General features: G+C 34.1%; 1 non-coding gene across 1 annotated transcript; it reads right to left on the reverse strand.

Annotated features, from left to right (window-relative positions):
- Window positions 1-7,553: 7,553 nt before the first annotated feature.
- Window positions 7,554-7,625, reverse strand: Trnap-agg (transfer RNA proline (anticodon AGG)). The gene has a single exon. It is a non-coding gene; the product is annotated as a tRNA-Pro (tRNA).
- Window positions 7,626-12,568: the final 4,943 nt, after the last annotated feature.

Genomic DNA, 12,568 nt, shown 5'->3' on the forward strand with positions numbered 1-12,568 from the left:
CTTTTTATGCGCCCGGTGCGAGCTTTCAAAACTGCGCCCTTGAAAAATGCTCTTGTCAGAAATTACCAGAAATATAAAAAAATGTAACCTTTTTGAATAAAAAGTAACCTTACGTGCGGAGCGATTGTGTAAGGTTGTTCATGGATGGAAAATGAATGAATAATACAATTGATCATCAATCATTTACCTAAATTCGAAATTTTGACCATTCCATGAAGACCGAAAAGTGACCGGTCGTATAAGTTTCATGGATTTGCGTTTCACTATCGAAAAACATTGGCTAAAACTCATTTTTTATAACAAATAATAAATCAAATTCATGTTTAAATGCAGTTTATGACATAATTTTTAAATTGTCACTATTAATATTTTTTACTGAATAACCTGTAAAAGTTAATTCTACAATTTCTGAAAAATCACCTAAAAGTAACCTTTTCATTAGTGTAACCTAAAAGTAGGGGAAAGTAGTACGAGTTGATCCCCTGGGGCAAGATCATCCTTTGCGATTGTGCTGAAACCACTAACGTCATTTAGTTTCTTTCACTGGTAAAACATAGCTCTGGACACCTCCCCGCCTCAGTCAAATCGTAATGGTGGCGTGAGCGATACATCGAATTTGACGAGAAAAAAGAAAAATTGTGTACTTACTTCTGATCTAAAATAGGCATGACTTTGAGTTTATGCTACTTTTATTCAAACAATGTTGAATGTAACTACTGTTGTCTTTAGGCTTTCTATTATGTTTAATTTTAATATTTTGGCCATAAAAACATGGCCGCGTACTTGTAGATTATTGTAGCAAATATTTAACAAAAAGTGGGACTTGGGTCAAGATGATCCCTTCCTATATGTACGAGATGATCCCTGGGAATTAAAACAAAAAAGTTAATGAAGTAGGTAAAGGGAAGTGAAATAAAAGAAAGAGAACTTCATATAACTCACCTGAGTCTGAAGAAGATCATACTGAGTGGCTGTACTGAACAGAGAAGTTTTCAAGCGATACCAAGGGTGAAGGATGGATAAAATGTTATGCATGTGTAAAATGGGGCCATTAAGCATGTGCTGGGGTAGAGGGTGATGAAGCAGGTGAATTTATTTGTGATATATGCAACACAGCTCCAGCCAAAAAGCGTTTAAATTATTTAAACGCTTTTTAGCAGGTACTAAGAAAGAATAAGTTATTTTCGTTATTTAATTCGTAAATGTTTTTCTTTTCTAACTTTTTAACGATTTGTTCGGATAATTAGGTACTCCGAATGGAATACAACCAGAAAAGAATAGATCATAGAATAGAATCATAGGGATCATCTTACCCCTACCTAGGGGATCATCTTACCCACAGGGGTGTACAAGATGATCACTTTGTAAGGTTTTGCAAAAAATGAAATATTTTAATTAAACCTCAATTAATTTCTGGGTTTGAGTATAAGGAAAGTTGGATAGATAAATATACTAGTAGTAATCGTCTTTATTTTTGATTTACCTTGAAAAATATGTATTTTACAGCGATTCCCGCTTAAGGGGATCATCTCGTACTACTTTCCCCTAACCAATGCAGTTCAAAAGTAACCTAAAAGGTTACAAAAGTAACCTTCTGGCAACACTGCGGCTATCTGAATGCGTGATTCTCGATGTATCGGGGAATCCCCGAACATTGGGTGGGACGGCGCGGCAGAATGGAACGTTTGTGAATCGTTTAGTTTTGTAAGTCATCCTTTTCACTCTTGTCGAACGATGAATTTTCTATCTATCTCTCGCACGCTAGTGCGTCAGTAACGCCGCACGTAGTTAATGAATAAAATCAAAGATAAAGGGAGGACCAATGAATGTCGCTGACAGCAATGACAGCGTAACGTGAACTAAGTATATGTACATCTCCTCAGCTAGATTGACAGATTTGCTTAGAACTTCTAAGTTAGAAGTGGCGCCCTCCAAATGAATATAGACAGAAATTGTGTCATAGTTACGGTATAGGTACTTTTGTTTGTGTATGTAATATTGCGAGCAAGACAAGGTGGATTTATATTTGTCTGATGTGTCGTGACGTGACGCGTCAGAACTGTATCGGTTCCATACATAAGCCATCACAACACAACACGTTACGCACTAGTGTGAACGTTACCATCCTACTAATATTATAAACGCGAAAGTTTGTATGGATGATGGATGGATGTTTGTTACTCTTTCACGCAAAAACTACTGAATGGATTTTAATGAAACTTTACAATAATATAGCTTATACATCAGAATAACACATAGGCTACAATTTATAAACATATTGTTCGAAATACTAATCCTGCGCAGACGAAGTCGCAGGCTCAAGCTAGAACTAAATGTATGAAACCGATACCGTTCTGACGCGTCACGTCACGACACATCAGACAAATATAAAACCACCGTTACAAGTGTTGTTGTTTCAAGATCGCTTGAAAAATGCCATATAGATATAGATAGTACAGAGGGCGCGTCTACGCCATATTCGCAATAAAACAAAATGTACCTACTAACTACCATGCATGAAACAAAACTAGATACTGGTCTGGTCATTTCTGCGCCCCTCCAGGGTCTGCGCCCTGTGCCTGGGCACCGCTGGCACCGCCCTAGTTACGGCACTGATTAGTGTGTTCGAATTTATTTAAAATTTTGAGAAAAGAGCAAAGGAAGGAAAGGATAAGAAGTGAGCACAAGTTTTTTCGAATTTCAAAGTATTATTTTAAATGAAACTAAATAACAAGATGCCTAAAAATATTTAAATCATTAATTTCATTGACAAAAGCATGTTTCAAACTATACTTACTGTGCCCTAATATTTATCAAAAGCACAAAAGCTTTAATCAACAGCTAAATATTTCAGACTAAACGACTTATTGGACCCAAATTCGAGGCAATGAATTGTGAGCCAAGTCTCCTCACAAACGAGGATTGGAACTAATTGTAGTATCCATCGCAATTTCGTAAAATGAACGTCGGAGCTGCAATTTAGAGCCGTCCAAAAGCAAGTTTGATACAGCGATACGGCTCATTAGTAGGAAACGTAGCCAACATGCCACTTATTAGCATGGGCGAATAGGATTTAGGATATTTTTGAAAGCTATACTACGAGACAAAATAATTAGTTAATTTAGTTATCATAATTTCAGTGAAATGACGTCTACATTTATTTTCAGACCTATAAGTAGGTAAGTACAGTAAGTACAGTGTGTGCATTATACATTTTTTGCAAAATCTCAAGAAATTCGGTTAGTGTTTTTCAGCTTAACTATAAGTAAAAATAACCTACACTGCACACAATTAGAAATGGTAGAATCGATTGTCAGAAACTTTTTTTTTTTAACAATAATATTGACAAAGTTATCAATAGAACGTGGGTGTTTCAGTTCTATTGATTTTTCATGGATTCCGTGGAGTTAAGTATGCCCGTAAGCAGGTTTCGAGACGCCACCGGGTCCAAAGCGGGTTGTTCATACGACAACCCACTCGACACTCGATGCGCGCTCAAATTCGAAGTATTTCAATGTTTTTATTAATTTATCACTTCACTGCACTTTAGAACACAAAATAACACCAAATTTGTACACTAAAGTCCATTAAATAATAAATTGAAACCATTAAAACAGATCGACCATGCTTCCCGTTCAACTACCCTCCACGGAATCCGTCAGAAACTTCAGACCGGGCTTCTGTCGCAAGCACGCGATGTTGATTGATGTGGTCCCTGGTTGTAGATAAATGTATAGTAGGTTAACATCGTGATTTGATAAAATTAAGTGTCCCAGATTAGACACTGGAAAATTTGTGGAAATCAAGTGATTTATTCGCTGCGGGTCATCGTCGATTCGTCAACGCAAGGTAGTGGTTAACATCTAATACTAGAAGAAACAAATTGTTATACTTATACAATGTTAAGAAGATAAAACAAATCAATAGAACAATATATAACACTTTTTTAAAGTGAAGAGTAATAAAGATACGCAATTTTACCGTGACCGGACATAGAGAGCTGCATACAGGTCTATGCCGCTGTTAAATTATTTAGCATTGCTAAAATACTATGGTCTGCCATGGCAGGCAAAGGTAAAAGAGAAAACCGCCCTTCCAGTGTTAATAAAATATTAAGGTTACCGCGAAATAGAAATGTAGAAAAGGGTGGGTCTTTACTTGGAACTATGGAAACACTTTTCCATTTGAATAATGCATTCACTAAGGGCTGTAGTTAGTTTGAATGAATTTTAAAAATATATTCCAGCCTGTGGTGTCTAATTAATTTTTAAATCAAGTTGTGTACGTCTTTCAAAGAAACGAAAAAAAAAACTGGTGAAAAAAGCGTGTATTTTTTTGTGGCTCGTGTTATTTCGAAAACGGACTCAATGCCTTCGGAACGAGAAATATGCAGTGAAAGCCAAAAAAGTAAGTTATTTTATGATAAAGTTTCCTTAATAAACTATGTTCATAGAGTAAATGTATTAAATAGCCTCTTAATTAATGTTAAGTTGTAAGAATTTTAATTAGATTCTTCATACTAAGAATGTATCCCTAATGTCTTTTGAAAATTAGAAACCTACGTCAAGGTAAAACGCAACTCATCAAAAATAACCGTGAACAGGGCCCAGACAAAGGTCAGTCAGTAAAATGCGTGCGTGTATTCTTAAAAATGCATTCCTAAATGCTTGTTGCTAAAATCTTTGCCGTGTCCATCCACGTTTGGGTTCCGTACACGTGCGGGTTTAATGAATTTCTTAGTAACACCCGGCTATATCTGCGGATCTTATTTCTTCAACCTTAAAGGGTATATTGGAGTAGCACATGTCGGACTTCAATTTATTTTTAGCCGCTTTTTGTCTATACCTAGTACAGACAGTACATCAGACTATACATTTTTGTTCCAAAATCGCCTTTATTACTGAGCGCATAAGAGGCCACCGTGTTTAACTTGATTTGCTGTCATCTGTTCTATTGTGTAGGTGAGCACATGACCCTCGGGGATATTTTTATATTCCCTTTTATATACCGCAAGGTTGGACTCCTAAGGGATCTCCACAGTGTCCTCTTGGCATTTTTACAAGGCCCTGTAAATAAAGCATGGACGTCATGGTTGATATGAATCGCTTAGTTGATTTATGAAAGAAAGAATGATAGAGGGAAAAAATAGCATATTTGTTTGAGTCGTTCGCAATATAATCTAGAGTTACACCATTGCTTGTAATTAAAGTGAGCAAAGTTATTTATAATTACCATATTCAATTATTCTTTTCTGGTTTTTAAGTTATTTCAAAATCAATAATTTACTCAGTTGACTTTGTTTACGAAGTGTGCATGTGACTTCAAATGTATTTATATAAAAATCTACAAATGCACAGTGTATTGTCAGTTCATGTCTTTATTTTAGTTAACTTGTCTAGTAAAAAAAAGTAAAAAATGTTTTATTTGACAAAAAGAGCGGCATGACAGATTTACATAAATTACAAAAAGAAGAAACATTGTGCCCTGCTGTCAAATAGGGGCCCGCTCAGCATTAATCGGGGCATGCCGTGGCCATGCCTCGACACCGATTTTCAGCGGGTCCCTTGACGTTGCTGCGCCCTACCGCCGAAGGAGAAGCACTCCGTAAAGTACCTGTCTCTGTGCATCATTGGATCAAACTCTAGCTCTAGAGGTCCCGGGTTCGATTACATGTAGAGGCAAAACGCAACGCCATGACGTTACATAAGTCTGTTGTTATAGCAAAAATATTAATAGTATTTTTTGTGTTTTGGCAGTTGGAGGTATGAGTAAGTCAGCCAATTCTTCTATGGGTTCCAGGCGAAGTTCCTTCGGCCTGATCATCACCTTCCATCAAGTAAGTTGCATGCCAAGTAGAGATTAAGAAAAAAATAATCAGTTCTATTAGTATACTAACATATTGTGATTTATATGCTGCTTTCTTTTCATGAATAAATAAATAAATATTCGCCAGACATTCATACAAATATTAACGTACAAACAAAAATCACCTTTCACCTTTTTGTTATTTACTGTCTCAGTAAATAGTTAAAAGAATTCTGAATAAATGAAACTTATTCTTGAGAAAACAAGTTTGTGTGGGTTGATTTTGATTAAGAAAAATAACTGTAAGTTATTTCAAATACGTACGTTAACTAAAATTCACGTAGGCGTTGAATATCCTAACTAGGTTTATTAAATCACATTCTATAATATTCTAGAAGCGAAGTTTATTTGCTTGAAGTATGGGATCTCCGTGTAAGCAATTGAAAGTCATTAACTCAGTGAACACAAACATTATAAAGGCGTGTAGGCTTCATAGCCACTGGTTCTCAAACGTAAAATGAAATAATCTATATATATATATAAATAAAAATGAATTGATGTTCGTTAGTCTGATTAAAACTCGAGAACGGCCGGGCCGATTGAGCTGATTTTGGTTTTAAAATGTTTGTCGTAGTCCAGGATAGGTTTAAACGGTGAGCAAATACGCGCGCGATATTGTTTTTCTGTGACAGACAAAATTCCACGCGGGCGAAGCCGCGGGCGGAAAGCTAGTTTTAAATAAATAAAATATCCTTGGACATTTTACTCTGCGCCTCTAGTCCCAAACTAAGCAAAGCTTGTACTATGGGTACTACTGGGGTATGGGTATTGGGTATATTGACAACGGATATAAAGATACATAATATTTTTTTTGTAAATACTTACAATTATTATAAATTAGAAAACGCCCAGACCAATAAGTTCATGCACACAAATGTTTGTACTGTACGGGAATCAAACCCGTAACCTCGGCATCGTAGTCCGTTACGATTACGAACCACCTCACCAAACGGCCGAAAAAGCTTCTACATCTACAGTTTTTCTACTTTTCATTTAGTTGGTGTACAAAGCTTTTTAGCTAGAATTTTGGACACAGAGATTTGTATAAGATAGGTATAGTAAATGAAATATTATGGGGTTTCATAAATTGAAGTTTGGGAACCACTATAATATTATTACTTAATATTATTGTAAGGTACTAAGCCCGCGGTAGGGTTACGTTAATTTGCGAGCGATATGAATAGTCCCTTTTGCTCGAGGGGAGATTAGATAGGTAATTGCTAGCAAGAATTTTTCATGTAGAAAATTAGATATTAAATTTTGGTTTACACATAAACACGATTTTAATTTTAATTGTTTCAAACACGCTTCAATTTTTTCAATAACTTCTTTCTTTAGCTGCAGCAGTTTACTCTTTGAATGTTTAAAACAACTAGTTAATTGTACTTGAATAATGTATTTACTCATTCAATAGGTAAGTAATTATTTTTTACTTTTATTTCTTCTTCAATTAATAAATTCACACTCCTACTGGCATAATTAAAACTAAAAGTAAATATTATTGTTTTAATATAATCATCATCTCATTTGAGCCACAGGACGTACAGTGTACAACTGTACACTGCTGATCATAGACCTAGGTATTTATTTTTATTATTTACAATATATAAGTATATTATCATTTATTATACATTTAAGTTAATAAAATGATAATAAAAAAGAAAATTGAAAAAGGCAAAAAGATGAGCGGGCTCGTCCGGGATTTGAACCCGGGACCTCTCGCACCCTAAGCGAAAATCATACCCCTAGACCAACGAGCCGGTTGACTACCTCGACGAAAATTTAAATTACATTCATAGACACGTTGCTCTGTGAATGTCGTTGTCAAAAGTGAAAGGCGATGACGTCATTTAAAGAATTAAGATGTGTTCACATTCCACGATATAAATAACAGCAATAGCGCATAACTGAGTTGGTTGCTGTGGTGGAGCGGTGCGGGAGAAGTAACATGTGATGTGACGTAACAGAGCTGTCACGGGATATCAGTAACATTTTTTTTAATGTAAGATTTTCGGCTGGTCTCGTTGACGTTTTGATGTAAAAAAAAAAATTTTTCGATAAGAAAAGTAAGGAAATTATTTCGCATAGCTCTACTACCGTAGGAACCTACCTACTGAGTTAAGCGCTACATATAATAAGACATATTGTTATCTATCAATTCTTTGCTACTTAAAACTTTAGCTTTCTAAAAAGTTAAACTTCAAGTATTTTTTTTTACCTAATTTATATTTTTAACGGGCTTTATTATATTACAAGTTCAGTAGGTGGTCTCGTACTTAGTCTAATTTTGTGAATAAACTATATTTAATTTTATTTACTCCGTCTAAGTAATCAATTATGACTTACCTAATACTTACGAGTATGTGCTTCTTATGTATTTTGTTTTACTATAACATAATACATATAAAACACAGATTAAGGTAATAAACAACTCGATGGGTGCCTGGAATAAAGCCGCAATCGACAAAACACAATTTTACAGGAGAAGAGATTTAGTGAAATTTTTTAATAATAACTAAACTACGAGGCGTATCCAAATGGTTTGTATATCAAACGATGGGTTATTTTTTCTGGAGTAACATATAATGTGCATAAGGTTATAGTGCTTAGAATATACCTTAAAAAAGGTAGAAATACATATTGCCGCTTCATACATTGAAAGTCGGTTCCGTAAGAGTCCATTGTGGTTTTATTCCGGTAAAAAGTGCAAAAGTAATCATACAGCAATAGTGCATTGCAGCGTTGTGCGCTGATCTGAAGGATGTATGGCGAATACAGTAATAGCGGTTTGCTTGAATTTAATGATCGACTTGGAAAATGTACTGGTGAATGCTGTGTACATTATATGTTCATATGGTCTGTATCGAAATGAGTACAAAGTTGAATATCTAGAGTGTTTCGTTAATATCTTTATATAAAGTAGTGGAATTCATTAGTACATAATGATAATATTATAATATTACACGCTTTTGCCCGCGGCTTTTTCGTAGTTAAGAAGTTATCAATAATTTTGTAACTTTTTTTCAATTTCGTGACCTAGTAGGCTTTAAAAAAACTTATCTTTATTTCGGGTTGACTTATCTCAGATTTCTTTATTTTGACAATATCGCTATTAATTGCAAATGTTTGAAAAAAATATTCACCTTCCTATCCTTGATGCAAGATTCAAAATTTTTGCTAGAAACATAAAAAAAATGCTTTTAGCAGAACATTCTCAAAATTTCAACTTAAATGTTTAAATAATAAAAAATGAGAACTTTCATAGGTCTAAAATAATTTTAAAAACTGCGCAGTTTTCTGGACATTCATAATAATACAAAAAAAACATGTACTTAATAGGCCACTATTTTTGTAATCGCTCCACTAAAGTGGTAAGTCGCTAAATGTTTTTGACTTTCTTAAAGTGAATTAATATGGGCAATCTTCTAAGTTTACATTACGTAGAACAGATTTAGAGACAATAACTGAACAGAACATGTTTTTATTCTCAGCAAGGAAGCTTTTGCCCTTTATCACACCTGGTGGAAACTGTGATCAGGCTCAAGGTAGAAGGAAACTTCAACTACAGAGAAACTATGGCTTCCTACCTCTAATGCCGAAACATATTGTTATTATAAATAAGCTTTAATGAACATAAACCAAATATCCCTCCTTCTTCTCTTCCTAAGTCCCCATTATCTTCCTAAGTCTGTCGCCATAACAATAATGTTGACAGCATTACTGTGTTCCAGCAGTTGTCAGGTAGGTACACATTGCTTAATGTAAATCCAATCAACATATTTTTATTGCATAGAAGAACACCATGAAGTATTATTACTTAAGAAAGTTTAAAGAAATTGCACAAGTAGGTAATGTTTATTGTGACTTGGTACACATAGTTTGTTTCGGGGAACAAAGCCGCAATGGCCGTTACTTGTAGAAGTTTGAAATAAAACTTTTAACATTGAACATGCCACGATTATTCTGGTAAACAAATTTCCGGGAATAACGATTCAATATCCATAGTGCTTTTGGTAAATCAGCCAGTTTCAAAGATAAAATTCTGAAAAAAAATCACAAGGTGTATAGGGACCCCCAGATTACGAAAATCGCTTAATCGGAAAACTGATGCTATGGCTATTGCGGCTTTATTCCAGGCACCCATCGAACTCTCCAATATAATAATATGATTTTATAAAGTAGGTAGGTATCTAGATCTACTTAGCTATAAACGCTTAATCATGAGTGACGATTATATTCTGATAAGATTTTATATTACGAGTTATAACGTAACTAATAAATATTGAAAAAGCACCCAATCATAACCATAAAACTTCGTAAATTAGGAAACGTTAATAATATCATCTCAAAATGTAACTTTCAGCAAGAAAAATGTTGGTAGGTACGTGTAGACTGTAGAACTTCATCATTCGAAAAAAATCTCGTAGTACATACCTACTTAACTCCATCAGTTCATAAATTTTAGTACATATTGTAAATAATTCCCAAACTTAGTATTTTGTTATTATTATTTTTTAATTTGTTTAATCAAAAAAATACTTCAGATTAGTGCAATTCGCGCATCATTCGGCGCACAAGACTAGAATTCAGTAGCGCGCCTTACACGCTAGTATCGTCGAGGAGAGCGTCGCATCCACGTCAAAGCGCCGCGCTCGGAGGCCATTACGGTTTCCCGCGAAAAACTTGCGTTATTAAAAAAATAACAACTTCGCATGTAACACACCTGTGCCCAAATAATGGAGTTCTAACGCTTTAAAAAGTTAATAAAAAGACAGGACTAACACTGGCCGTTTGAACTATGTTCTTTTCGTGCGAGGGAAAAAAAGAAAACTTATGAAAAAGTTGCGTATAAAATGTGTTTTAATTTTTCAAATTTAGAACTGTGTGTGGAACGGACTTTGTGAAGTTTGAATGGAGATTTTGCTTCAGATTTTTGTGCAAGTGAGTGTATTATTGTAATCCAAAGGTGAGTAATTATGTAATTAACATAAATAACTAATAAAATAAATAAAGTAAATTATGGGCGTTATTGAATATTTATAATTTCAGTAATTAATGTGTACATAATTTTTATGTCCTTAAAATTGAAATTTTTTAATAATTAATTTATACCTAACTAAATAAGTTAAATTAATTAAAATTCGATTAAAGAGCAATGGAAATTAGAAAGAACACATTTTAATAAAATTTACATAAATAATATTTTATTCGTGATGATCATTGTCACTAAACTACGCAGTTTCAGATATTTTAGATTTTCAAATACTTTAGTCTAAGGATGAGTTAAATTAACTTTAAAGATTAGTACAACTGCAATGAAAGCTCATAGCTGCAATTAGGTATAATTATATTATCTGAAGTAGATAAATCTTTAAAATTATTAATTACCTCTTGTATTAAAAGGGCAATATATTTTTTTTTATTTTCATTTCTTATTCCCAGCCGACAGACAGCGTAATGAAAATAGGAGAAGTTTTTTTACAATAAAATTTTAAGTCGCTTAACCCCTTTGGTAAGAGGTTTCTAAGTTACAATATTAGGAACTTGGCATACAAGTACACGATGGAGGTTGTAGGATTAACCTCTACAACACTTAAACTTTACAGGTATTACCAAAAGCGATTAAATATTCTCAAAACAAGTCACCGAGAGGTTAAAGCAACAACTAATGGTATCCAGTTATCAACTTGTAATGGGTTAAGTTGCAATTGCAAAAACCGTTTTCCTGGAGTTTTAAATGGTTCAGAAGTCGTTAACGACTTGTCCTTAAAATAGCTTTTGACTAAATGCTGCAATGTAATGAATGAATTAATAACTTTCCTTACTTCGGGGTTTCCGTAAAATAGATTTTTCTCCTTGAAAGGACCCCTGAAAATCCATATCCTGACTCTAGTGCACCAATCAAAATCACAATCAAAATCAAAAATATTTATTCAGTTTAGACCACAAGTGGCACTTATGAACGTCAAAATGTAAATAATAAAAAAAGAAAGGGTAGCCCTTAAAAAAAAATAAAAGGTAGCCCAATTTTTCCTGACCTGAAAAATGCAGTGCACTAGAGTCAGTTAAATGTGACCGTTCACAGTGTACTATGTAAAGCACATTTAAATAATTATGTACTTATTTCAGTTTTGAGATTGGAATTCACATTTAATTATCATGAAATAACTTTTAATGAGATTTAATCAAAATTATTTTGTTTCGTAACTTATTACCGTTTGATTAATAAAATGATAGGCGATAGCGTCAGTATCAGTACCGCTCTGTACTGTAGTTGTCAGGATTTAATAAACTTGTGAGTTTTTTTTTTAATACTTTGTAGATTTTATTTCAGTCATCCTCATTTCAGGATAAAAACCCTACATAGTCCGCTGTAATTGAACAGTGCGCCAATTAATAAAATAAAGTAAATTATTAATTTACCGAAACAGTAATTATCTCTTGGACGAATAGTGGTTAATTCGTCCAAGGATTATCTCTACCAGTAGGTATCTTGGTCTTCGTCTATCTAGGTATCTTCGTCGGCCGTTTGGTGTAGTGGTTCAGAACGGACTACTATGCCGAGAGGTCCCGGGTTCGATTCCCGGTCGGGCAGAAATTGAAATGATGAATTTTAATTTCTGTGACGGGTCTGGGTGTTTCTATGTATAATATGTATGTATTTACAAAAAAAAAAAGTATTTAAGTATGATTATATCCGTTG

This window comes from Ostrinia nubilalis, chromosome 20 (genome assembly GCF_963855985.1).
Source record: "Ostrinia nubilalis chromosome 20, ilOstNubi1.1, whole genome shotgun sequence".
NCBI lineage: Eukaryota > Metazoa > Arthropoda > Insecta > Lepidoptera > Crambidae > Ostrinia > Ostrinia nubilalis.